Source organism: Diadema antillarum, unplaced genomic scaffold (genome assembly GCF_040938485.1).
Source record: "Diadema antillarum isolate AM-2024a unplaced genomic scaffold, OU_Dant_1.0 seq00002472_RagTag, whole genome shotgun sequence".
Taxonomy (NCBI): domain Eukaryota; kingdom Metazoa; phylum Echinodermata; class Echinoidea; order Diadematoida; family Diadematidae; genus Diadema; species Diadema antillarum.
Genome location: NW_027273078.1, coordinates 20,951 through 48,354, shown reverse-complemented (window position 1 = coordinate 48,354; position 27,404 = coordinate 20,951). Strand labels below are relative to the sequence as shown.

At 36.8% G+C, this 27,404-nt stretch overlaps 1 pseudogene; it reads left to right on the top strand.

The window, feature by feature from the left end:
• Window positions 1–19,698, top strand: part of LOC139714850 (dedicator of cytokinesis protein 1-like) — a 55,777-nt pseudogene extending 36,079 nt beyond the window's left edge.
• The last annotated feature ends 7,706 nt before the right edge of the window (window positions 19,699–27,404 follow it).

The window sequence follows — 27,404 nt, the reverse complement described above, 5'->3', positions numbered from 1 at the left end:
TTTCCACAATTAAACGCAAAACTCTGACACTTATTTTAGCATCTTACGTAGCCGATTGTTACCGCTGTTCATTTTCAAAAGTAAAGGCAAACATCCGACTTTTTTTTTTTTTTTTGGTGGCGCGATCGGGCCACCAAAATCTTTATTTCTGAAATTTTGATTTCATTTCCGATTTTCACCCAATTCATTCATATAAAAGTTGATTCAATTCAAATTGACAAGCATGCAAACAATCAGTAGGCACTATAACAGACACCATGTTGAACATCGATAAACGTCGAACATCGATAAACATCGGATAAGTCGAAGAAAATTCGACGTACGCGTACCTCGAAATTCGCGTACGTCGAACTATTTTCTTCAGTCCCGACGAATTCGAGGTATCCGAGTTTGACTGTATTTCTAAACCTTTCAAATGTGGAGGAGTGCAAATGCAAGCTTTACCACATAGTTTGAGTGGTGGTAATTATTCACAGTGCACGGTTTGTGTCTTAACTATTTTTGTGACAAGTTCGCATGCCCAACTCAGTTGAGGGCGTACCAAGTTTGCATGTTTTCCTCAAATGCACAAACCTGCCCGAACCGGTCAATGAATTGCCAAATGCCACTGTACAATGAAAGCTTCACTCGCGATTCCCTTCCACTCACATGTAGCTTGCGTTGTGTGGTGACTGAATGTCAAGCGGTGTTCCCTAAGGATTTTTCGAGTAAATTCTAAAGTTTCTGTCACAGTTGTATGTGCAAAAGTTATGCCTCCCAGACTTGGACAATAATGTCGCTACTGACCATTTGAAAGAAAAATAATCATAGATTTGTCACAAAATTTACATTGTAGCCGAGCCTGGAATTTTCTCAAAAACTGTATTCATTGCATGTGTAGCATAAAAGATTTGTAAACAAGTTACATGGATTTGAAAAACAGAATGTTTTCAGAAAGCATGCATGTGTTGCATACTCAGAATAGTGTGGCACACTGTGGTTTACACTGTGGCTCAAAAAGAGTTTGATATAGGAATTAAGTTTGTGTTGGCATAGAAATTAATTCTGAGTCTAACATTTTCAGTTTTTCAGCAAGCATAATTGGACAAACAATAAGGCTCAAAATTTGACAGTCTCATTATTTGTAGCAAAATTTGACTGCATGGTGTTGTAGACATGCACAAAAATGTGAGCAAAATGTTGTGAGGTTTTTGATGCTCTTCACACCATAATGTAGAGGCAGTTTAGTCTTCATATCCAAATTTGTCAAGCTTGTCCAGGGCAATGGTAGTGGTACCCCCTACTTAGCTGGTAAGAGTGGCTTGAAACCAGAAGGGTTTGCTGGAAAAATAAAACAAAAACAAAAGTTGCTCCTTGCAAAGCTATGGTCAAGAAGCCAGAGTTCTGCATAGATTTGTGTTTTCTCTTGTTAGTTTTTCTCTGCTATGAAAGCTCATACAATGTAGCTCACAGATGGGACATTGGACAGTGTACACATGTAGATGAGCAATATACAAATAGATAGTGGTTGAATTTTGCGCTTGTTTGGAATGAAGAGATTTTAGCTCTATAGGTGTAGAGTAGCCTTCCTTTGAAGTCAGTTGATGCAGGAAGCAGAGTAGGCTTTTAGTCTTCACATCACATTATCATGTTGTGCTACAAAGACTTCTTTGAGGGATTTAAAGGTATCACTTCTCAAGTCCGTAGATTAAAGTTTAGTTATTTCTCTGAATAAAGAATGTAAGATTGCAGTTCTGATTGACTTTGCTGAAGGAGAATAATACCTGAGTGGCGACGCAGTCGTGAAGTAAAAACTTGATTGAAGCGAGTATTTTCCAGCCTATTAGATAACTGAATTTTGAAAGTGTTCGTAGAAATGTGTAATATTCCCATAAACGGATGATTTGTTTTGCATGTTGGTATTTAAACAGTTCTTGGCTATGCTGTAAATTTGAATTCAAATGCAGGCCTAGTCACTATCAGTTCTGTCTTGTCAAGTGGTCATTCTTTTTTTTTTTTTACCAAGTCACTTCCTCCTCAGCCACTACTATTATGTAAATGAGATATATGCCTTGTCACAGCTTGCAAAGGTCATTCACTGTTGTATCTTTGGATTCCTGTCATTATATTGCCTTGAACAGTGTTCACAGTCACTCCATAGTTAGTTCTACTTCAATATTCTGGGGATTTTTTTTTCTTTTACCCCTGGAAATATTGATAATAAAGGCAGCCATTGATGTGTTTTATTTCTCTCTTCCTGTTTTATACAACCCCTTTGATGACCCTTGCAGCAACCAGAGCATATCCAGCAAAACGTCAGACAAGCACAAGGATAAGGGTCAGGGAAGTCCGAGTCGAAGCTCGCCGGCCAAGATCCATCGGAACAGCCGTGACCTCTCAAATGAGGACCTGGGTCTCGCAGCAAGCACACCTTCCAAAGAGGCACCCAAGCCGATCATTCTAGATGAGAAGGTGAGTTTTATTGCTAGAGAGGTAATCCCAGACACAAGTTCACTGTCTCACTGATAGCCCATTCACACTGACTGTGAAACACCACAACATTAGAAATATTCTGACATTTAGGGGATATTTGGACTGCATCAATAGCCACATGAATCATCCTCGGAACAATTGCACTGCAGGGTATGATTTCTGTAACCTCACATGCAGTTTGCTGCAATGCTTTGCAACGTCTTGATTTTTGTGACACAACTTTTCACTCAATGTTTTGGATTCCTCCAAGCTTGCAGCCAGCTGGACAGACTAATGTCACGCCATTCGCATGAAAAAGACTACATTGCAATGGCACAAAACCTGGTGATGTTTCTTTCTCGCCATAATTTTGCAATTATTTGTTGCAGTTTGAATGGAAGGATGAAGCATCATGATTTGTATTGTCACAATAAAAATGGTCCTAATTATTTTGTTTTATCTTGTCAAAAGGATAGAGACAGAAATAGCTGCACACCTGTATGTGAAGACAGTTGATATAAGTATGTTTCCTCATGATAAGTCATGTGTGTTTTAAAGAAGATCCCAGAAATAAAGTACTATAACCATCCTATGTGTACATTTGGCAGCCCTGGGCCACTAGACATTGCTAGTGTTCAGGCCTATTCTCTCTACAATTTTGGTATTCTTTATATCCCATTGTATTCTTTTGTAACCATTGCATTAAAATGGGCAGACTCCTTGGGTGTCGTACCAGTGACAAGGAATTAAGAAAGATACATTTATTGAATAGATTTATGTTGAAAAGATGTATATACCAAGATACATTATTGTTGTTCCATGAATTGCATTCATATCAGTTCTTTTATGTATCTTGGTGTCATTATTACAAGAGAGAAAATATACATTTTTGTATCTTAAAGTGCAGTAGTCAAATCTGCAGAGATGTTTATTACCAAATTCACTGCATTGGTCTAGATAGCCATTTGCTCTTGATAACTAGTCAAGTATTTGCATAGTAATCTACAATTTCTATGTGTGAAGATTAAACTCACAAAATGGCAGATAAGGTTTAGTCTCATGCACATATATTTGTATACTGGGGCCACATTTAGGCCTACTACAGAAATAAGGAGAGCAAAAAGAAAGACAAGAAAACAGAGTTTATCCAGCTTTGTGTACTGCATGGTGCCAGTGGATGTAGAAGTTCAGTAGACCCCATGCTTGATACCTTTCCTCCTTTTTGCACTGAATTCACGGCTCACCCTGATTACCCAGACTCTTCACATATATAGCATACCTTTATGGAATAAAAGTGCACTCAATCTAAGTGTATGGGGCCCATCATCATAGTGGTGAAATGAAGTCACGGATACTGAAACTGTAAATATGATTTGACTGCAAAGTTTAAGTTTGATTCATGTTCCAAAATTGAAAGGTCGATATCTGAACTACTATGTGTTTTAATTTCAAACCCAAAGAATGTCTTCATATAAACACAAAGCTTTCTTTTTTCTTCTTTTTCTGAAGCATGTCACTGGGAATACTCGATTTGAACTATTTGGAGTTAGATGCCCTATTTTGTATGCTGGGCCACACCCTAAAACATCATAGCTGATCTTCATAACTCTGTATATTTCCAGTGACAAGCTTTCTTTCTTACCTTTTTTATAGCTAGTTCTGCATAAAATATTCAAAAGCAAACTGTCTGGAAATTGTTGATTAGTGGAAACAGAAATTCAATGTCAAGTAACTTTAAAAAGAGCTATCGTGATGATGGGTCACATACAGTAGCTGATGAAGTTTGTCATGTACTTAACCATACTGAGTCGAGCTTTTTAAGTTGGTTGCCATCAGCGCATTATGATGTACTCTGGCCTCGACATCTTCCAGTTCACCATCCAGTTTGCAGTTGCATATGTTCCAGCTATTGATTTGCATGTTGGTTCCTTGCATTCTCAAACATGTCTGTGAATCAGTTATGACTGAAATGATTGATGCAGTACACTGTGGAGAGTTTAATGTATTCATTGTTCAGCTTCACCACTTTTTAGCAAGGTAATTTGTATGCTACCACCCCCCCCCCCCTTTTTGTGTGTGTGTGTATGTATGTGTGTGTGCTGTCTGTGAAGGAGCTATAGCTGAACTGGTAAACTTGTCGATGTCATCAGGTCCAGTAGTTATAATTGCTAGCACAATATGTCATGAAATTTTGTATCGCTAACTTTTTCCCCGTGTCATTTTGACTTACATACATTTCAGCCTTCCAAGCTCGGGAAATGAAGCTTATCAGAACCAATAAAAACAACAGAGCTATCCTCTTCATGACTTCAATAATTTGAGAATCACATACACTTGCAGACTGGTGCATTACCACTATGTGTATGTTCTCAAGCATGTATTAGAATAAAAATCAACAAATCGACAGTCTGCATGATATAACACCCGTTTGTTATTCTGTATGTCAGTATTTATTGTAGAATAAATATGTTCTTCTACCTCACTTCTATGTAGGTATACTACATTTTATCTGGGAAGAGGAAGAAAGAATTACAAATATCTTCTTTTAGACTGTTGGATTATGCTGCTTTCTCTCATATCACGTTCTCATTAAACAGTCCCTGTTTCATTAACTATGGCAGTTGACAAAAGTGGAAAAAAAATAGCCTACAGCCCAAACTCTTGCATTTTTTCTTTTTTTTTGCTAAACACTGTAGAAAAGGTCAAGAACCACTGAAATGTAGCAGTATTTGTGTGACATAATTAACACTTTCTCTCTCCGTTATGATTCTGAAATTTCTCAAGAAAATTCATTTTATGAAATTAGAAATCTGGACATGATAGTTTCTTTTTGTGACTTTATGCATCTCAACCTGAAACGTGGGAGAGTCGTTAGTAAATCAACAAGTATCTTTTTTTATGTTCTTTTCTCGTCTTGTCTCCCTGTCTGTATAGAGCTACATGCCACTGTTCCAGCAGGTACTCACTCAATCTTTTAATAGAACAAATACCAAAGTAGCCCTGCCCCTACTTTTTGTTTTGTTTTTTGCTTGCTGACACTCCAAGAGCAAGAATCGTTTCCATAGTTGCACAGCGAGGAGCCAACAACATTTTAAGCAATTATTGTGCGTTCTCCTTGAAAACTGGTCATACCACCATCCAAAGTCAATTTACACTTCGGAAAAAAACCAACAACTCTTGCAACGCTGAATTATAGGGTTTCAGTTCTGCTGTTATCAAAAGAGCCCTATGAAGAGAAGTTGAATAATTGAATTGAATTGAATTACTGAATAATGTTGTTTTTGAAAATGTTTCCTATGCAAAGCATATATGCTCCTGGTTACTAGTAGTGTGAAGAGAAAATGCTGGAAATATTGTTGAAATGAACCTATCGTTGAGGCAGAGATACCTCTGTACTCAGAAATAACTGGATGCTTGTGCAACTATGTGAAACAAAATGAAAGTGCATGCGTATTCCTGCTGAAGGGCTTCTTTCAATATAATTTTCAGTGCACTATCCCAAATCTGTCTGTGTTCTTGATATCTGTCAGTGATATTCTACTCCTCTATGTCTGTCTTGCTCTAGTGACATAGTGTGTCTTCGGTTTCTGTGAAATTTACTGGTTTCCTCAAATGGGCTTACAAGTAATTCTATATTTTTGAGTGTTTGATAGGAAATGCCTTGTTTGTGAATGTGTGTGTCTACTTTTAATACTATGTATTAAAAAAAAAGCTTTGGGATAGAGGCGGGGAAAAACTCCACTAGTAGATATTTGTAATGACAGACTTTTACTATGTTAAAGAGTAATGTTAGTGGCAGTGATTTGCTGTAATTTGCTGACATATTTCAAGAAGATGGGGGGGGGGGGGAGAGAAAAAGTAATACAGCCATCAAAAAATTATGGGACAATTTTGCTGTCTTACCATCCTATAGAATACATCCACAGAAGGGAGCTGTTGTCATTCATTTGAGTGCTGTTGGGACATTCATATATGACTTTTACTCTTTAAATAACAAGAATTATAAAAAGAACATAGCTCCAAGTGACGTGTGTCAAATCTAGGTTGGCTCTGTCTAAATAGCAGACATTTTTTAAAACTTGAATGTACAGTTCTGTGCAAGTAGTATTCTTTAACAAGAAAATAGATGTAGAATTTGCAATGTAAGTATCATTATATAAAGTGCTTACAAAATTGTTATTCATGAGAACATCGTACATTTAAATTTTTTTTTTTCTTGAAAAACTTTGTGATACTCAACCGCCTCACCATTAGCTTTATTCAAATATATACAAGGTAATAAATATACACTTTGGTATTTTTCAGTTTTGGGTTTTGTTTTGTTTTGTTTTGTTTTTTGAGGGTGGTATGGGATGGGCATTGTGTTTTGTATTTTAGGACTTTTATAAATTGGTAGCAGCAGTACCTCTTCCAAACAGTTAGGGTCATTTCACTAATTCAGATGTTATAACGTGTTTAATTAAACTTGTAAAGTTTTTAAATGTTTTATAAAGTTTCACAGTGTTTCTCACCATTTTCCAGGTTGTGAGGCTTGTTTGGGTTTTTTTTTTTGTGTGTGTGTGTTTGTCTTTGAGGTGGGGATGGGGTAGCTTTTCTCTGGTGTGGCTTTTTCGTTAAATTTTACTCATGATGTGGCATGTTTGTTTTACACCTGCTGTAATGCTGCATTATGTGTAATGCATGAAGAAGTAATGTGATGTCAAGTCAACTGCCAAAGAACTGTTGTTTTAAAGCTTACACACCAATTCCTGATGAATTTGTCAGTTGAAGAGTTAAAAAAAACAACAACAAGAGGACTATCAAAACTTTGAGAATAAAGTTGTCCAGGAAGTAGAGGGATAAGAATGATTGAAACTTTTATGGATCCTACAAGAAAGTACAATAAACTTCTTTGCACTATAAATGCTTTGATACCTGCTGAATAGAATTCCACATTACCAAAGTCCAAGATATCTTATTCAGGAACAATGAATGACAACATTTGAATGATTGAAATAAGGAAGAGTAATTCAATTTGACAATTTGAAGTTGCATTAGAAGCTCATTAATGAAGAATAGTTGGAGGCAGAGATAGAGGTTAAAAGAGACAGGACATAAAATATGCAAAGCATACTCTGTGGCTGCCCTGTAATATCTTCACTGCCCTATTAATCAAGCATTTTGTTGTGCATGTTCATTTTCTGAAAGTTAAGAATTTTTTGTTGTTGCCCTCCTTTTTTACTACCCTTCCCCATTATGGCACTTCTCTAGCCTGCTCTCAATCAAAACCTACTTTTGCATACCCTCCTATGTTTTTTGTGTAATTAAAGCCAATTGTATCAGTTGTCACTATTTGGACTAGTTTCTAGTGAGCAATATCTTTGACTAGAATGCTGAATGTACCTGTTTAAAAAAAAAAAAAAAAAAAAAAAAAATATATATATATATATATATATATATATATATATATATATCATAAATAATTCATGTTTCAAACTTGTGCTCTCCAGTTCATTATCACATTCTGAATACTGTAAAACAAAATATTTTAGCAGCATGAAATTTTCACAAATTGTCACTGGCATTCAATGCATATAGTGTAGACAAGAACTTTTATTTGCATTTTAATTTTGCGAATCTTGGCTCTCGAGAAATTTGCGAAATTAAGATGCACGGGAACATTCCTCGTTTTAGAATATACAGAGATATCACCCATATTATGCTTGGATGCTCTTGCTTTTGAAATGCTACTTTCTGCTGGATATATCGTTTCTTAAGATCGTCAGGGAGCTAAAAGATTGAAATCACAAGCTCTCTGTTAAATGATGACAATTTGACAATTACGGGGAATTGATTTTTGTTGGTCATATGTCATTGTTGGACTTTCATAGAATGCAAAAAGAGAACATGTTTCATTTTTTTTCTTTTTCATTATGAAATGATTACTCAAACTAGAAAGTTTACAGTGTTGTGTAGGTGACCAAGTAAAAGAAGAGTTTTTTGATAATAAAGATTTATTCATTCAGATGGAAGTATGGTAGACAAACATGCAAGTCACTTTTGATATTGAACAGTGTCTGTTTCTTAATAGCTATAAGGCAAAAGTCAATACCTTTTAAACTTTTAGATAGATGTAGGAAATCCTGTATCTCTGAGGTAGTAAAAGCCAAAAGCAATCTTGTAAATAGAGGTATCGTTACCAGAGGTATGTTTATTTTGTGTTTTTACCCCCGAAGCACTGTTGAATGATAAAGGCATGATATGATTTCATTTTCTTCTTCCCCAAACTTTCATGATGTGTGTTAGTGTGCAGGGTAGTTACCCAGTGTAATGAACAAGAAAGGCATTTTTGCTTGTTGGCATGTACCAGGTTTGTTTTTTTTTTCTTTGTAAAGCGCTTCGAAACATGTTTGTCCTAAGTGCTATAAAGATTTTCCATAATTAGGTGCTCCGAGTATCCTCTCGGATCACCTTCTGTATTATTATTTATTATTTTACTGCTAGAAGATGATGGGAGTGTGTGTTAATAAAGCATGTATGATGAGCTGCTAAGTTTTCCTGATTCCAGAGGAAGTTGCCTAAAATATTGAATATTATCTCTTCATGTCTTGACAAGAGATGAAACAAGTTTTCCTGATTTAGGATCATTTGTGTTTGTTAATGGACTGTATGCATGTACTACAGAAATTAACCATCAGATGTGTACAGGGGATTGTCAAATGTTTTGTTGACAAAATTTTACCTAATCTGTTGTAATTTCCTACAAATGTGGCAGGTTGGAAGAGACAAATATCACAAATGTACGTTTCGGTAGAGATCTTACGAGTACAGTGGTGGATCCAGAGGGGGGGGGGGGGGGGGCGCACCAGGCGCGCATCCCGTCTTTATTTTTTGATAAAACAAAAGAAGTAAAGAGAAAAAAGGGGGGCATGCTCCCCCTTTGTTTGTAAAGGGGCCTCCCCTTTATGGAATTCCTGGATCCACCCATGCAGTACAGTTGTCAGATTGTCTCAAACTCAAAGGTAGAATTCCCACACTTTCTTGAAGTGATTGCATTGAATTGCATTAATCTGTCTCCCATCTTTGATGGAACATAAACCCTTTTCATAATTCAATATATTGAATATGAACATATTTATGTCATGGAGATAGATTATGAGTGTACAACACAACTCCTGTATACATTTGATGGACATGATACTGTCCCATGTTGAACCAGAATACATGCATGCTATCTTCAGTCAATGGAGTTGATGCCTTTCTGGTCCCAGCTAGAGAGATGTCCCCCGAGACTGATGGATGCATGACTGTGCATGATGTTTAAAATGCTTAAATGAACATGTCATCCTATGTCTGTACACCCACAAGTGAATGCATAAAATGTCTGGATGTTGTCAAAACTCTCTCTCCCACTGCCCTAGCAGGGATTCTCCCTTAGAAGACGTAGAAAGCAGTCTGACAGCTCGGTAAATTCCCCTTTTTGCATGCCAAGTATTCTCTGCCGCTCATATTATCTCATTTTATTTCAATTCTTTCACTTAAAACATGTTTCTAGGGTTATGATTACCAGTGTGTCAGTTTGCTTTTTTAATAGTCAAATTTATTTATTTTTTGTTATTTTCTATCTCATATTATTCATTTGTAGTGGGTTTTAGAACTTTTTAGAACTTAAAATGCCAGCACTATTTGTATGAATACAATCTACAAACTGCATAATTAGCCAGGTATTTATTTTATTTGTATATATGAATACAATCTAGCAAACTGCATAATTAGCCAGGTGTACATTTATTTTATTTGTATATTCAGGTTCATGCTAGTGCGTAATAGTTTTTTTTGCGAAGTTCTGTTACATTAGAATTAGTTGGCATATTTTCTATTATTCACTTTTGTTTTTGTGTTTTGTTTTGTTTTGTTTTTAGAGCAGCTATCTGATAAATTCCTGGAGTATGGTTGACAGCTCATGAAAGGCACTGATAGGGGACAGCAATATCATATACTTCAATATCATATACCTCAATGTCATATACCTCATCATATACCCCATGTTTCAATATCATATACCTCATGTCTCAATATGAAAAGTTTGACTGTAAAACAGGTTATGTGCCATTTTTAAACAATTTTGAGTAAATTCATTGTCAGATGGAGCAAAATAAAGCCTTTTCGGTGATACCTCACTTGTTGCATAACAAAGAATAATTATTTTTGAAGTCGTGATAAAAGAACCTAATATTTTCATATTATTTTCTTTGTTTTGCAGCGGCTTTTATGGCAAATACTGTATCTCAAATTAGTAAGAGTGAAGTTCAGGGATCAAACCCTTCCTATAGAATTTATGCATCAGTCAATATTTTAGGATGTCAACGTTGATGCTGTGAGTTTGACCTGAATGCAGGAATGTGCAGGGTGGCAAGGAGCTGTGCAAAAAACCAGATTCCAGGACCAGGTGGATTTTCAAAATAATTTTATAGAGGATGTGCTGGTAGGGATCATGAGGCAACACATCTGTTATATAAACCTGAAGCCCACAATGCACTTTCCACCTCTGCTTTTTGGGTAGTGAGGGTGTTTGCCATCCCCAGTTGTTCCCCTATAAAAACTGATCATCTTCATGAGCCGTCAACCATTACATAGGAACACAGTCACACTGGATGAAGGAGACATCCACTGGTAGTGGTATTTGGGATCACAAATGCATGCAAAACCTTGGCTTGTACTCACAAAGATGATGTAGACATGGGCAGGAATTTAGTTCACAAAACATGAGATAGTCTAGGGCCATAGTCCTGTCTAAATTCAGCAAGGAGATGTGAGGTTGAATAAATTAAGTAGTTTCATGTGGCTTTGAAAGCAAATGTGAAATCAATCACAGTACAAAACTACAGTGTCATTTGTCATGGGAATTTTACTCATTTTTGTAGTAAGAAGTGTGTGAGATGAAACTTGACATAACTGTGTAAGAAGTATTACTATTTATTGAAACCAAGTGACAAGGTGTACTAGTATTTGCTTTAGCTCTATTCAAACCATGTGAAGCAATTCAGCCAGAAAATGTGATGCTTCTACCCTGAAAAAGTAGTGTAATGCGGTTGCGTGCATAATTGGTGAATCACAGATATATCACAGATCATTGGTGAATCACAGATTTTTTAAGACACCATGGCAAACACCAGCAAATTCAAGAGATATTGTATATTGTTTGTTTGTTTGTTTGTTTGGGGGATGGGATAGGAAATATATCCATGTGAGAAATCAAGCTAATAACACTGTATTATGGGCAAACTTGCAAATGAGTGCAGGGTCCAGAATAATTACTTTGAAAAACATGTCTTTCTTTTTTTCTTTGGTTTTCAGTTCAATATGTCTCATCACCAAATAAAGCTCTATGTGGGCACATCTTCTGTACATAAGTACAAAGTACACATACACATGTATACAGCAATGTTTACAATTGTAGCACACTTCTTAGTGTAATTTTTGTATAAGCAATTAGTCGTGAGTTTGTTCTTGCAGAATATTGTATGTTAGAGTTATGGACACCTAAGGGATTGTTCAGTACTGTTTCTTTTTTTTTTTCTTTAGTTTATGGAACAAACATTTCTTTTTTTCCCAGGTCAGCTTGAATACATGTGTGCATCCTCTTGACTATAAATTGCTCAGAAATAAAAGCGGCAGTGCTTCATGGATAGCAGCAAAGCTGAGTTGCAATTATGATTGAAATGATGGCAGTTTTATTCAAATTTTTGTTTCAGTCCATGCCCCACTAACCTCCCCAGATCAATATTAAAACAGTGCCTTCTGTTGGAGCTTTTTCTTCTTGCAATAATCCAATTTTTAAATCTTTTTCATTATTTATTACTTTGCTTCTGTTGATGCCCCTTAAAAGGCTTTTTGTTTTTCTAAATATTATAATTATATCTGTTTAAGCTCAAAACTTTGCATGCAGTTTGGAGAATGAAAGGTAGCATAATGCAAAACTGAATAATGATTTTTTTTCTTGCTTTCTGCAAATAATTTAATGAGACATTTGGTAGTAATAATGCTTCTTAACTTGCGAAAGGCTAGCCCATACCCTCCCCAGCATTGGGTCTGTTATGACAAAAGTAAGTTGCTTTCAGTGATTCAGTGAGTTAACCCCAAAAAGGCCGGGGGGGGGGGGGGGGGGGGAGGGGGGGGGTAATCAACCCCCCCTCAACATTTTTCGTGATTATTCCGCCGCGCGAAATTTTTTGACAGCGCCGTTCGCTGACTTTTTACTTTACATGCCTGTCAGACCGAAAATGGCTCAAAAACGTGATTTTGTGTGTAAAGTCTATGCAAATGGAGTTTTCTCACCTTATTCATAAAGATATGATTATTTTCACTTTCATAGGCTGAAATCAATTAATTTTAGCATAATTATGCTTGGAAAAGGTTCTGTCATAAATTTTGTGAAAAAAAATGATAAAACAAAAGGTCAAAAAACAGAAATACATAAGAAATTAATAAAACAATAAAATACACAAGAAATTAAGTTTGATACCGGATTTTTTTTTCCAGTACATTGTTAGGAATGCTACAAAGATTGTTATCACCAAAAATTAGGATTCTAGGAGCTTTACTTTCTGATTTAGAGCAAAATGTATGATTTTATGCATATATTAGCATAATTGATTAGTGTAATGGAAATTTCCATTTCTTTTTGTATAATGTGGTACATTACGCCACAGGTAATGCATGTGCCAATTTTCATGGCGATTGCGCGATCGACGGCCGAGATCTCGGGGGGGGGGTTGAATCAACCCCCCCTCCGCCACAGAACACCCCAACAAGCCCGGCCTGGTTAGGGTTAAACCAGGACCCCATTTCATAAAAGGTTGATACAATAACAACTCTTGCTGGAATGGCAATTGTCATGGTAACGACACAAATCCAGCTTCCTGATTGGCTGTTGCTATGAGAAGTTGCCATTCCGGCAAGAGTTGTCATCCCAACATCTTTTATGAAACAGGGCCCAGATGATCCTTTATTCACCCCTCAGCACCCAGAGGGATCACACAATGCTAAATCTCTATTCAAAAAAAAAAAAAAAAAGACAGAAAGACTGTGCTTTTTGACGCTCTTGCATTGATGTAGACGAATTTACCATGATATCATACAAATAGAACATAAACTGAAGATTAACCCTAAATGAATGTGGGATGACACTGAAATGATGTAAATACATTTCCACATCCCCCTAACCATACATATCATACACATGAGGGTTGCTGCAGTTGATGTGATTTTTTTAAGGGGTGGCTTTGGGCTGTATACATGCTAAGAAGTAAAGAGAGTTAATCATAGCTTTAAAGAAAGGATTGAGTAAAAGACATGGTGATCATCAGTATTCATGGAAAGCCCAAAGGTATATTGTTAGGATTTTTTTAGCTCACCCGAGCCAAGGGCTCAAGTGAGCTATTGCGATCGCTCTTCGTCCGGCGTCCGTCGTGCGTCGTGCGTCGTCCGTCGTCCGTCGTCCGTCGTCCGTCGTGCGTAAACTTTTTACATTTTCATCTTCTTCTTGAGAACCCCATGACCGATTTTCACCAAACTTGGCAGGTAGCATCCCTAGGGGGATAGGATCTCAATTTGTTCAAATGGGCACCATGGCCCACCTGGGGGGCCCCAGGGGGGCCCAAACACCCTAAAATTAAGGAATCTTTAAAAATCTTCTTCTCTAGAACCAGAAGTGATAGGGCTTAAATGATACTATGAGTAAGTACATTGAAGACTGTAGTTTCAAGTTTGTTCATGGGGGAATCAGGGGTGCCCCCCTTGGGACCCAGGGGAGGGGGGTGGGGAGGGGTTCTAATGGGGCCTAAATTGTACATTTTCATCTTCACTTTGAGATCGCCATGTCTGATTTTCACCAAACTTGGTAGTTAGCATCCCTAGGGGGACAGGATCTCAATTTGTTCAAATGGGCACCATGGCCTACCTGGGGGGTCCCCAGGGGGCCCAAACCCCCTAAAATTAAGGAACCTTTAAAAGTCTTCTCTAGAACCAGAAGTGATAGGGCTTGGATGATACTATGAGTTAGTACATTGATGACACACATAGTTTCAAGTTTGTTCATGGCGGAATCAGGGGTGCCCACCCCCCCCCCCCCCCCCCCCCTTGGGGATCCAGGAGAGGGATGGGAAGAAGTCCTACAGTTGTAATGGAGCCTGAATTGTACATGTTCATCTTCTTCTTGAAAACCTCATGATGAATTTTGACCAAACTTAGCAGGTAGCATCCCTAGGGGGATAGAATCTCAATTCCTTCAAATGGGCACCATGTCCCTCTTGGGGGGCCTCTAGGGGGCCCACCCCTCCCCCCACATTAAGGAATATTCAAAATCTTCTGCTCTAGAACCAGAAATGATAAAGCAAAGTTAATATCATGAGTTTGTACATTGATGACTTTAGTTCCAAGTTTGTTAATTGCAGATCCAGGGCTGCCCCCCCCCCCCCCCCCCCCCCGAGTTGAGGGGGGGGGGGGAGCCATATGCAGACCTAAAATGTCCAATGTTCTCAGGTAAAAGTGTGCAAGAATGCATGGAAGGTGAAATTGCGATACTCGGGTGAGCGCGTGACCCGCGGGTCTCTTGTTTTTTTTTTTTTTTGGGGGGGGGGGGGGAGGGAGGGGGTTGTGACCCCACTTTGGATGTGCTGTCAGTCAAAACTACACAAAACCAGTCCAACAAACTAGTCGAAGTCAGCAGGGAAGAGTTCTTTATTGTGATATATATGTCCAATTTATGTGCCTACATTTTATACCATTAATAGATGTTAGTACTCAAACCATGATTAAAACAAAATACAAACAAAAGGTTTAATGTCTTGTCTTGTCAACTGTAAAAAGGAAAAAGATATTGATGCTCAAATGCCTACTTGACTTGTGAATTTTATTTTATTTTAAGGACACTATTGGTCCCGTGTTATCCACTTGCCATTGGGAGTCTGGTGGGTGGTGTGCAAAACCTATATGGATTTAGAATCATGTACAGAACAGGTTAATATGAAAAGTGAGATCACCCACAAACACTGACAGCTTCTCACCTAGATATTTTTCTCATTTATGCAAGCTGAGCCAAAGTTTTCATTTGTTTAACTCACATGAATAGAAGATGCCAAAGGCTTCTATGTTCTGGGTCAAAGTCATGCTCAAAAACTGCTTGTTTTGGACAAATGTAGATTCCTGATCTAGCATTTGATGAAAGATTATGGTAATAACAGAGTTATTTTGTCAAGTGAAGAGACAACCCACAAACATTGTGCTATACTGTCTACTCAGCATCAGATATTTAAAAGATAAGGTCTATTTTGTTGATAATATTAGCTGCCAGAGTAGACAAGTCAAACAAACATCAATATATTGTGTGATACTACTATGGAAGAAAGGCCATATGTCATGAATTTGAAGCAGCCATACAGTGTACCATGAGTGTATCACGTAGTAATGCTGTTAAAGGCAGGATCAATGGCTGTATAAGTACAGACTCTACAAACCACTGGCTGTTCTTTTTACCTCATAAAAAAGAGGAAAACAAGCCTTTTTTCAGAGAGCTCTAATAGAGTTCAGTGTAATCAAGAAACAAATACAGCTTATGCTGTTGATTCTACTCTCTCCACTTGTGAACATTTGAATATTGAAAATGTAAGTGAAACATGTATGCAGCATACTGTAAGACTAGGGGGTGAAAAAGTTGAGTGAGCTAGATTTGAATTATCTCAACTTAGCTGCATTTCAAAATCTCTTTCCTTGCTGAAGCAGAGAGCAAATCTGAACCAGAAATACAAAAATAAAAGCATTGGGCTACATATAGGCCTACATTTATATAGCACTTCTTGTCACTTCAACCATGTGCTATGTATGATTGTGAGAGACCCTTCATCCCAAAGTTATGGTCGAAGCAGCTTGGTTGAGGTTCTCTCTTTTCTTTTCTTTTTTTGCATACTCTTGTATTAACTGCATGCTATCTACTTTTATTTTATAAGTTTTCTTCGATTACTTTTTTGCTTTTGTTTTCTTTGAACAGGATTTGTGTGGAATGGAATACTGGTTTGATGTGTCTCCTATTGCAGGACTTTTTTACCTTTCCTGTGAATCTATGTCTTTCTTATTTCATACCATACCAGTTTGAAGACATTTGCAAGAACGAGAGGAGATTTCCTTGCCTTTGATTTCATTGATGGTTCCTTCCAATTGTTTCCCCTTTCTTTCATTTTTCTTTTTCGCAGCATGGCATTGTGATCTCATTTTATTTCAGTTTTTTTCTTTCTTCTATGGGAATTGAAATATTTCAGAAGAGAAGAAAGCCATCAGTGCATAATATAGTGTAGCAGTACTGTAAAAGCTGTGTGTATGTGTGTGTGTGTGTGTGTGTGTGAAAATAATTTGTCTATATTATCATATGAGTGTGCTGAGTATTTTACACCTCTCTCTATTATGCTTAGAACTTATAATGCTTGATATGGATAATACATGACTGATGGGAAAGGGAAAAAGAGAAGGGGGGGGGAGTTGCAGAGATGTGATGTGTCAAAATTAATTGCAATGCTCAATAAATGTAAACTGGATGTCTACTATGTAACTGTATAGTGAAAATGCCAATTTAAAGTTGTTGTTTTTTTCTAGTCCATGTGAACTGAAATGCAATGTATATTTCTTACACGACATAGGCCCATCACTGATCACTGTATCATGGATTTTGGTGAAAAAGTAGAATATTTTGCCCATTAGATTATTTGCCATATGCCCAACTTTGATTGCATGCCTTAAGTACATCTGCTGTGCATTTACTGTACACGTGAACAACAAATTTAAATAGTGTAATATACCACCAATATTGGACAGACTGGAAAATGTGAGTTAAGAATGCCCTTTCCAGTTGTGTGGCAGGGGCAGGGCTTATGAAGGCTGGAGGTCAAACCTATTGAGCCCAGTTGCGATGCCTACTCCCCTATCGCTACTACCTAGCCGATCACTATGAAGCACTGGGTTTCAGCCCTCATTGCCTGTACCAACAACGTCATTGGGACGTATCATTCCCCACACTGTTTACTATACTTGCAAGTCTGTGTACACAGCTATCACCTTGTCTATTCTCACATCCTTCACTCCTCCCTCCCCCCCCCCCCCCCCCCCCACAGACTGTCACTGTCGAAATACAGCATTTCCAGACAGTTTATCATTGAAGGGAGGTCGAAATTCTCCTAGGACATACACATGAAGTGTTGGCTGTTTTCAAAACAAGGTTGTTGATTTCCCAGCCGTTGGTTTTGCAATCACTGCTTCTTCCAGCTCTACTGACCACTTTAACATAACCTTTAACAATTTCAGATATCCGTGCAGTTTTGTTTCTTAATTCTGACAGTGAATACGTATGTTTGCAATCAAAACATTAAGAAATTAAAACCCTTACGCATACATATCTTGAACAGCCTAAACAGTCTCACATGCACGCAGCGATACTTCTGAATGCTCACTTATTTCAAAGGAAAAATGTTGTACATTAAAACCTAGGATAGGGAAGTGCAAAGCCATGGCAAGAAAAGTGCACACAACATCCAAATCTGATGGTTTATGCTCAATGTGCCATGGTTTTACAAGACTGCAGTCATCACGTTTTCACATAATAGTCAAGAAATTAACACATTCTCTGACTGGATGAAACTAATAGATGGGGGGATGAATGTATCCGGAGAGGATGTATTGTGGTTCGTTTTGGGCTTCTGGCAATGTGTGTTGTAGAGGAAAAGAAAAGGGGCAGAATTGACTAATTACTTTGGTTTGTCCTTCTCTTTTGTTCTGTTCATTTTCATCAGCTGTCCAGCGCCAGACCTCTTAGGAAGGACATGAAGAAAGCCAACCATGTTCCTATGCAAAGACCGATAAGAGCCAGGACTATGCATGTTATGAGTGAGTGTCCCTTTAACACAATCAAATCCCTTCCCCTTCCCCCAAACAAGATCATCAATAGCAGTAAAATTTTAATCTAATGCTTCCAGGAGGTTAAAAGAAAGGGATACGATTAAAGGACAGATTGCTTTTGTGGATGAATTTGACAAAGTTCAGAGCTATAGTGTTGCAAATATTTGTAAAAATGTTACTGATACTGGGAAAGTCGGGACAGCTTGAATGTCTTTAGAGTAATTTAGCATGGTGTAGTTTAACAACTTCATTTAGGTAGCTCTTCTGACCAATCCACCAGGACATTGCGTATGCGACAACTTTGCTTATTTACTCTGCATAAAAATGTTATATGATAATAATTTTTAACAAGGTGTAAACAGTTATCAACATCCTGAGACCTTTAAACACCTGCCTCTGAGGTAGTTGTAATTCTCCGTTGGGTCAATACATGGGCTGTCCTGTTCCTATAAGAATTGGGTTAAGATTCGCAAATGATAAATCAATCATCCATGATAATTTTCTATTGCCATTTTCTAATTATATCTTTTGAACAATTTATTGATATTGCAGTGCTAGTGTTCTGGCCCAGGACAGTGCTTTGGGGCAGAGTTTTGTTTTCAGTTTTGCTAATATTTAGTGTGTGTGTGTGTGTGTGTTGTTATTTTTGGCATCTGGAGTCTGTTCTCAAAATTTGTTAATATAAAACCACAAAAAAAAAATGTTAGTGTTTACAGTATGTCATTGTGTTTATTGATGTACTCAATTTTTGGTCTGTTTGTCTACCCCCCAGACACCTCCTCCTCCACCTCATCACTCCAGTCTTCAGACGGGGACAACGATGCACCCCCAAAGCTGCCCCCAAAGCAATCCAGTGGAGACTTCACTCAGGTTGAGGTTATTGATCACAATAACCCACCTCCCAAACCAGCGGGCTTCCCAATCGCTCTTAGCTCCCACAGAGATAAGGTGAGGATTGAAATAAATCTACCTAAAATGGATTTGCATAAAGTCTAAACATGGAATAAATTTCTCACTTTCTGTAATGTAGCATTAAAAATTTCTATTTTGTGTTCAATGTCAGTTAATGTTGGCCTTTTTCATTTTTTCATTTGTTAGGAGCAAGCTCCACCTCCTCTGCCAGTGAAAGGCTCATCCAGTACCACGCCACCAATTAGCAGAAAAAACCCACAGCCCTCGGAGCAAGCACAAGACGCCTTCACTAATGAACCACCTGAGAAGCCGTGACAGAGATTTCAAGCCTAGTCTCAAGGTGTTTTTTTTTTCTTCTTTTTTACACTCATTCTGGAGTTACTCTCCTGTTGGTTTAAGTTTTCCTTTTATTGTGTCTGTAAGCCTCTACCACCAAAGGCTGATCAGATTAGATGCTGTTTTCCCTTGATGGACATTTACATTTATACTGATTGTCACAGGAATCCCATTGAAGGAGGAAAATTTCCATTTCATTCACCAGTTAGAAAAAAAAATAAATCTCAACCTTCTTTCTGTAAGGTGTGTCAGAACTGAAGAAAACTCTATGTTTAGACCTGTTAGTCACTTGTCAATTGGGAAGCTCCTGCAAGTCTGGAGTTAGTGTGCTCTTGTTATTGAAAATATTACTATTAAACAGATTTAGTCTGTACCATTGTCAACCCGGTTACCCCTGCAGATTTAGGAACCCTACGCTGTTCAGCCCCTCCTCTTTGTTAACTACAACCATGATTGTTTGTATGTTTTTGATGTGTGGGGCTGGATTGTCAGCAAGATTTAAGTGGGATAAGATGCCCCCCTTCCTTGCCTCAGTTATCAAAATGTGCAGTCACTGACTCCAAGAATGCACATGCTTTTTAATATACCAGCCTCAAAAGTAAGCATGTTGCAGGGTTTCATCATTACTTTCAAAGTACAGGTAGATGTAGCTTTACCCTTTCGTGAAATTCTGTGCCTGCTTTTAAGAAGTTTCACAAGTAATGGTGCAATCTATGTTTTTCATGGCATGCATAGCGACATGTTCGTCAGCTTTTTAGGAGAGGTTTGTTGTTGGTTCCCTCCTGGAGGCTGACACAAAGCATGCATCATATCACAGGATTGGATACTTCTGCTTCTCATCCCAACTGTTTCATGATGGGTTGATTTAGGAACATGTCATGTTTGCTGGTGATACAATACTGCTAGTTTGAACAAGACTCTATTTAAAAGAATTGCCTCTGACCTGGGTGTATGAAATGGAAGTAGCAGCCATGATTTGCAAGCTCTCCTTGTCCTCTGGATGCTGCTTGCCTATACTGGCATCTCTATCCAGAGGATGTGTCAGTTCTGAGAACAGGACTGGCATGCCAACTCAAGACACAAAATCAAATTCTATTGGTTACTTAGATTATTAACATCTTTCCTGTTTGCAGTGCAGCCTGTTTGATTGACGTCACATTGAAGCAAGGCATATTACAGATACAATTAATGTCTTGGTGATTTACTGTTGCCCCTTTGTTCAGCAGTGTATGAACATGTTGGCTGCATTCAACACAACAGTTCTCACAAAAACAGTTTGATGAGAATGAAGTCAATGCTTCATAAATTTCAGGACTGACAGTTTGAAGTTCTCCCAGTCACTCCCAACCCACCCTTCCATACCACAATGCTGTGAGAAATGTATGATCTGTTGCGCAATTGTCAGGAGAGAAGGAAAGAGTTATCTGCTTTGTATGCTTGAGGTGAAGAAGAAAAAGTAAACACAAGCACACAGACCAAAGTCCATTGCTGCCGAAGTCACAGAATAGATCCCAACATCGTACCAATAACCACTGCAAAACTGTTTTGAGTCAGAGGTTTAAAGGTGCGTTTGCACATGATAGTAAATTGGTTAATATCATTACATTGTAATAATTTTCCATCGTTTCCTATGCAATAGAAAAAAACAACATCCATTATTTTTTTGTGACGTACATGATACTGTATGTTATCTACCTAATCAGTTCACTTTAGACAATGAATTTCATAATTGTGGAATTTACCTGTAATGGCAGCCATTAGTAGTGGAAATGAGAAGATTTGATACAGCACAAATTTTGATATTAAAGTAGTGTAGGGTTTTTAGCCAGAATGATTGAATCACACATAAAGAACAATATCATTGCCAGACAAGAAAAGGAGATCCTTGAGTAGTTTCTGAGTTGTCCTCTGCTTCCAAGTAGGCTAAAGCAGTGGGTCTTTTCATTTATTTTATAATATTGATGGCTGATCGACAAGTTTCCACACTATGTGTGCCATGATTAACTTGATTTGGTCTTGATTTTAGTTTACATCTGCTGCGGGTGTCCCAGGTTCTGGGGTAGGCATGATCATCTCATGTAAAATTGAAAAGAAGAAAAAAAATTGCATTCATATTGGGCAGACACTGGTACTGGTGTTTTTGTCACCAATTTCATGATCACTGTTGTGATGATACATTTAGACGAAAATCCTTTTAAGATATTATTACAGAAACATATCTTACCTGTTCGACCACATTTCTTGAGGTTAAATGTGAGAAAATGTGCCAGATATTGTCTCCTCTATCTTTTTTTTTTTTTTTTTTTTTTGGTAATAAGAGCTTGTAATACGAAATGTCAGCATTTTAAATTAGGCTCAAATTCATGTTGCAAACAATTCAACCCAATCAATGTGCAAACTGAATTATTTATGTTCCTATCCAAGTAAAATTACCATTTCCATTTTTCATATTGTATCAATGTCAATTATTGGATCCTCGCATTCGTTTTATCAACAATGATCCAGCTAATTAAGTTTTCGAAGATATGATTGAAATGAAAAATTGATATATCTTGCTAATTGCTGGGTATATTTATGGCCAGTTATTTTGCAATCAGTATGTTCTAAGTTCAGAAAGGGCTTTCAGACTATCAAGTTATCAGCAAGGATTCAATTCATGAGAAGCAGAAATGAGATCATATCAAAGACTTTTGAATGTATGCAAAGGTATGAAATTAATTGGATACAAACATAGCTGAAATGCAAGCAAAACAAAATCAAAACAGCTCATGTGCTGGCAACATGTGAGAAGTGAGGCTGTAATTTTGTTATCCCACCCACCCCCCCCCCCCCCAAAAAAAAAGTATATAAATAAAAACATAGACACATTTATGTATCACTGTTTTCTACTGTACAGATGTCAGGCTTCAGAAGGATCGTTGTTCAGATGATCTGTCATGTCACATGGTGACGTTACAGATTTGGTCAATTTTCGTATCATTCCGTGTCCTTGGAAACAGGCCATGCAACTGCTTGACATATTGACAACAGTGTAGTATACAACACCATGGCCAGGATATTCAAACATCTAATGCCACTTTTGTCATATTCAATATCACATTCTACATCAGCTTTAAAAAAAGCTTTACTAGAAAAGGCACAGTCTGGTTTGCAATGAATACTAACATGTCATGTTGGCATTGTGTTTCTAGGGAGCTTCGCCGTTGTTTCTCCAGTTATGCAAAAGGGCAAGTCATTTCAATTTGTCATATGTTTGGGTTTTTTTTTTTTTTTTCAAAGAATGATCATATGGATTCAAGTCTTTGAAGAGAGGTATCTCATATCCACACAGTGTGCCTTAGAGGGATGTCTCGTCTCAGATACCATCCATTTCATTGAACCATGAATTACCTACTCAATGTTCTTCCCTTGGCAGATTACCTTCACTGTCACCAGTGATGAATCAGACTAAGTCTCAATCTGCTGCTGTAGTGGTCATTTATATTTATTTACTTTATTAATTCCTTTATTATCATTATTTTGTGTGACATACTTGTTGCAATATATTTAATTTTTATGTTGAAGGGAGAGAGACAGGGTTTCCCTTTTTAATATGATATTACTGTGCTGGATACAGGATTTAATTGACTGATGTATGGATGTGTCATTGGGATCATGTACTATCAACAGGAGACAAGGTTTATCCTGCTCTTGAAAATGAATCTGAAAGAATAGTAATGGAATCGTACGACTGTTAGATTCAGGTCAAGCAGTGTGCATAATTGTATGCACGTTTGATTGCACGTCTGATTGTGTATAGTCAGGTGTAAATATTATTTTTGCTACAAAAAGTTGATAGTGAAAAAGTGCATATAACCATGTATATGCTTTGTGTTATTGGATGATTAAAACTTGCTGTCAATACTGTCACGTTTTTATATGTGAATATATATGTATATATATATCTATATATCAGATATACATATATATGTATATGTACTGCACAGATATTGTTTTTATAATGGATTGGAAACTGTACTAGATTCATAAAGCAATGTGCAAACATCAAAGAATAAAGAACCTGTTATGCATGATTAGGTGTTATTGATTTATTTATAGCAACTGTTTGACATATCGCCCTACATCGACATAAGTAAGCACCGAATTAACATCAATGTTTTCCCTTGATGTAGAGCAATTTGTCAATCAGTTGCATTAAAAACAACTTTGTGCAAGAATGTCATTGATTAGAAAATTTGATTTTTGTTTTCTCAAGCAGAGTGCAGCCAAGCAGAACAAGTATGATGTGCTCTTGGTACTTATGAAATGGCAATGCAACTTTCAAGTGGTTGTGGGTGTAAGTAAACTGTCACAAAATACACCAGCTGAGAAGTTTATCGCTGTTAGGTGTTTCCCCTTGGTTTTGTGGATAGCAACAGTAACATTAATATAGTTCAATACCTAATGTTGGGGATACTAGAGACAAGATGGTGAAAATGAATACAATTTTACACATGTATGTGACAGGTGTAACAACAGAGCATTGACCGCATCTTAGTGTCTGAAGTCTATACATTCCAGATGTTATTTGCCTTGGGTTTTATCTTTATGTCAGATGGTTCATTCTTTCATACATCTCATTTTCCTTGTAATTTTGTCTTTCCTTGTTTTTTGTCGTTGGTTTGTTGTTTTTTTTTCATGCATTTATTCATTAGCATTATTACTTTGCTAGTTTCAAAATTCTCCCCTTTGTTTGTGTTTGACGAAAAACTATTCGATTGTCGTGGAGCTCAATCCTGATTTCTTTATTTTTTTATATTTTTTTTTTCAGAGAAGAATAATACAAACTCCTTAATGTACAAGAAAATGCTTTGTATGTAACTCTAATACTGCTTTGATTGCAGTTAAACAAGTACTACTCTTAGGAAGTCTGGCTCAGAAAGTTTTAAGACTATCAGACTTACAAAATACATGTGAAATATGATAGTCTTGTGGGGTTTTTTTCTACCACAGCAACTTTTAGAATTTGTTAAATTGTTATTGATATACATAACAGTGTATAATAGATTGGATAGTTAATCTCTGTGAACTTGTATTACTGTGATATCATGTTTGTACAATAAAAGACTTCTTATTTAAACTTAATTCTATTGTGTGCATGATTTACTGAGAGTGAGAGAGAGAGAGAGGGAAAGAGAGAAGGCAGATGACATCATAAGTGTCATGCAGATTCTCTTACCTACTATATTACATTTGTAGGTCTTAGATAGTTTATATGTGTGTTATCATAGGTTTTATTTTCCATTGGCCTTCCTGGTGTAAAGAGTGAGAGGAAGACAAAATTCTTCTTACCACACACTTTTTTCTTTTTTCTTTTTTGGTAGGAATTGAATAGTTCAAATGCATTTGTGAAATCGTTGGACCAAGCTGGGCAAGAAACAGAGATGTTCAAACTTTTTCAGAATTCATAGCTGTAGATAGAGAGCAATGATCACATCAGAGATCAGTCATTCTATACACACACACACACACACACACACACACACACACACACACACACACACACAAAGTGGACAAATAACAATACAATATACAGAAAAAAATATACAGATATATGTTTATGTATGTATACATATATATATATATATATATATATATATATATATATATATGGCAATAATAATGTCACAATAGAGGAATGCATTAAATGCCAATCTTGATTTTAATTAAAAATCCGAATTTTCGGGGGTCCTCCCCCTTCATGAGGGATGACAGTGCGAATGAATTTTCAGTTGTTGGTTTGTTTGTCAACAAACATATATATATATAAAACATATATATATATATATTAACATATAAACACATATATATATATATATATATATATATATTTATATATATATATGTATATATATATATATATATATATATATATATATATATATATATATATGTATATATATATATATACTCTCTGCCCCAACAAGGAACATGCGCATAAAGGGTTGGTCTGTCAGGTAATCGAACTTGGGTCTGCCTGAACTGCTATGATGCTCTGTGGCCGAGCGGTTAAACCCTATAAAGACTTGGGGGGGGGGGGGGGGGGGAGCCATCATGCCCTCCCCCCCCCCCTTGAAATTTTGTGATAACTTCCAGAATTTATAAGATCTCACCCCATGACTTCATGACTTTTTTCTTTAGTCTTACGCATCTTTGATACCCAAATTGCATAAAAACCTGCAGCGGTAGGGTGTTGCGTAACATTTTACAGTCACATGTCGGTCAAAAATGCATATTTGTATGCGTTTATGTGTGAAATGAATGAGGTTTTGCCAGATTCTAATGTGCTACTTTTGTTTTTCTTGCACATTCTGTTTTTCAGCTATTAAAATCTGATCTGAAGTTATTAATTGTTCTGAATATAAAAAATAGAAAACATAAAATAAAAACAATAGTTGATCTAAGAAATACTGAGATACCCGAGTTTGATATAAACAAGTGTAATTGATTAATTACCTAATTTTTGGTCTTAGACAATCAGTTTTCTTACAAATACATGTGAACAACTTCCTTTCACATATTTCTCAATTAGGGATCACTAGACAACCATGTTGGCACAAAACAAAAACAAAAAATCCATGAAAATTAGCATATTTGCATAATTATTGTAAAATTTTTGTAAAATTAACTACTCAGTATGCATTCTTGTAGGGTACGTCATAATCTAGGTGCATGCCGAATTTGGCGACAATCGGACATTCCATGACCGGGGATCTTATGGGAGACAACATCTCCCCCCCCCCCCCCCCCCCCAGTCCTCAAAACCTCCAAAATAGCCCAGTCTTTTTGTGTTCCATGCCAAGACCCGGGTTTGATTCCCGGCGGAGACAAACTTTTCAACCCTAGCACTTTTTCCGAAAAGGAGGAACAGTAAGAGGAATAATTATCTCAAAGCTTATTTGATTATGATATATATATATGTTCATCTTGAAATTTTTCACGTGTTGGACTTCGAATGTTATCATTATAAGAAGAAGGAGTCTCAAAAACGCCATCTGTAGATCTAACAAGAAGGTTTTTATTCACAAAATCTTAAACCCGCCTCGGGCCTTCGTCAGTGTATTAGCGTATAATTATATATATATATATATATATATATATATATATATATATATATATATATATATATATATAATGTCACAACAGAGGAATGCATTAAATGCCAATCTTGATAGTCGTCAGGATGACAGTGCGAATCACACTGTCATCCCTGACGAAGGGGAGAACCCCCGAAAATTCGGATTTTTAAATTAAAATCAAGATTGGCATTTAATGCATTCCTCTGTTGTGACATTATTATTGCTATTTCTAGCACTGCCAATACGTGCAGCAACTACAGTATATATATATATATATATATATATATAATATATATATATATATATATATATATTAATGATGTTTGTAGTCCGCGTGTTGGGACCAGTACAGAAAAGATGACGAAGTAGGGTGTATTTATTTATCTATTTATTTATTTATTTATTTATTTATTTATTTATTTATGCGTATCAACAAAAAAAAAGTAACCCAACTTTGGAGGATTACTATTTCATAATTGTCAGCTATGGAGGACGCAATCTTAGTTGTGATGAAAGAAGAACTTTCTCTTTCCATTGGTGCCTAATTATGTTGGCAAATGTCATGCATGACTGAGCACATGAACTTTGGATACAGCAATGACAAATTGCAATTCTTCCAGGTTTGAGTGTCATTATAGAGGAACAATGAATGTCTCACTGAATGGA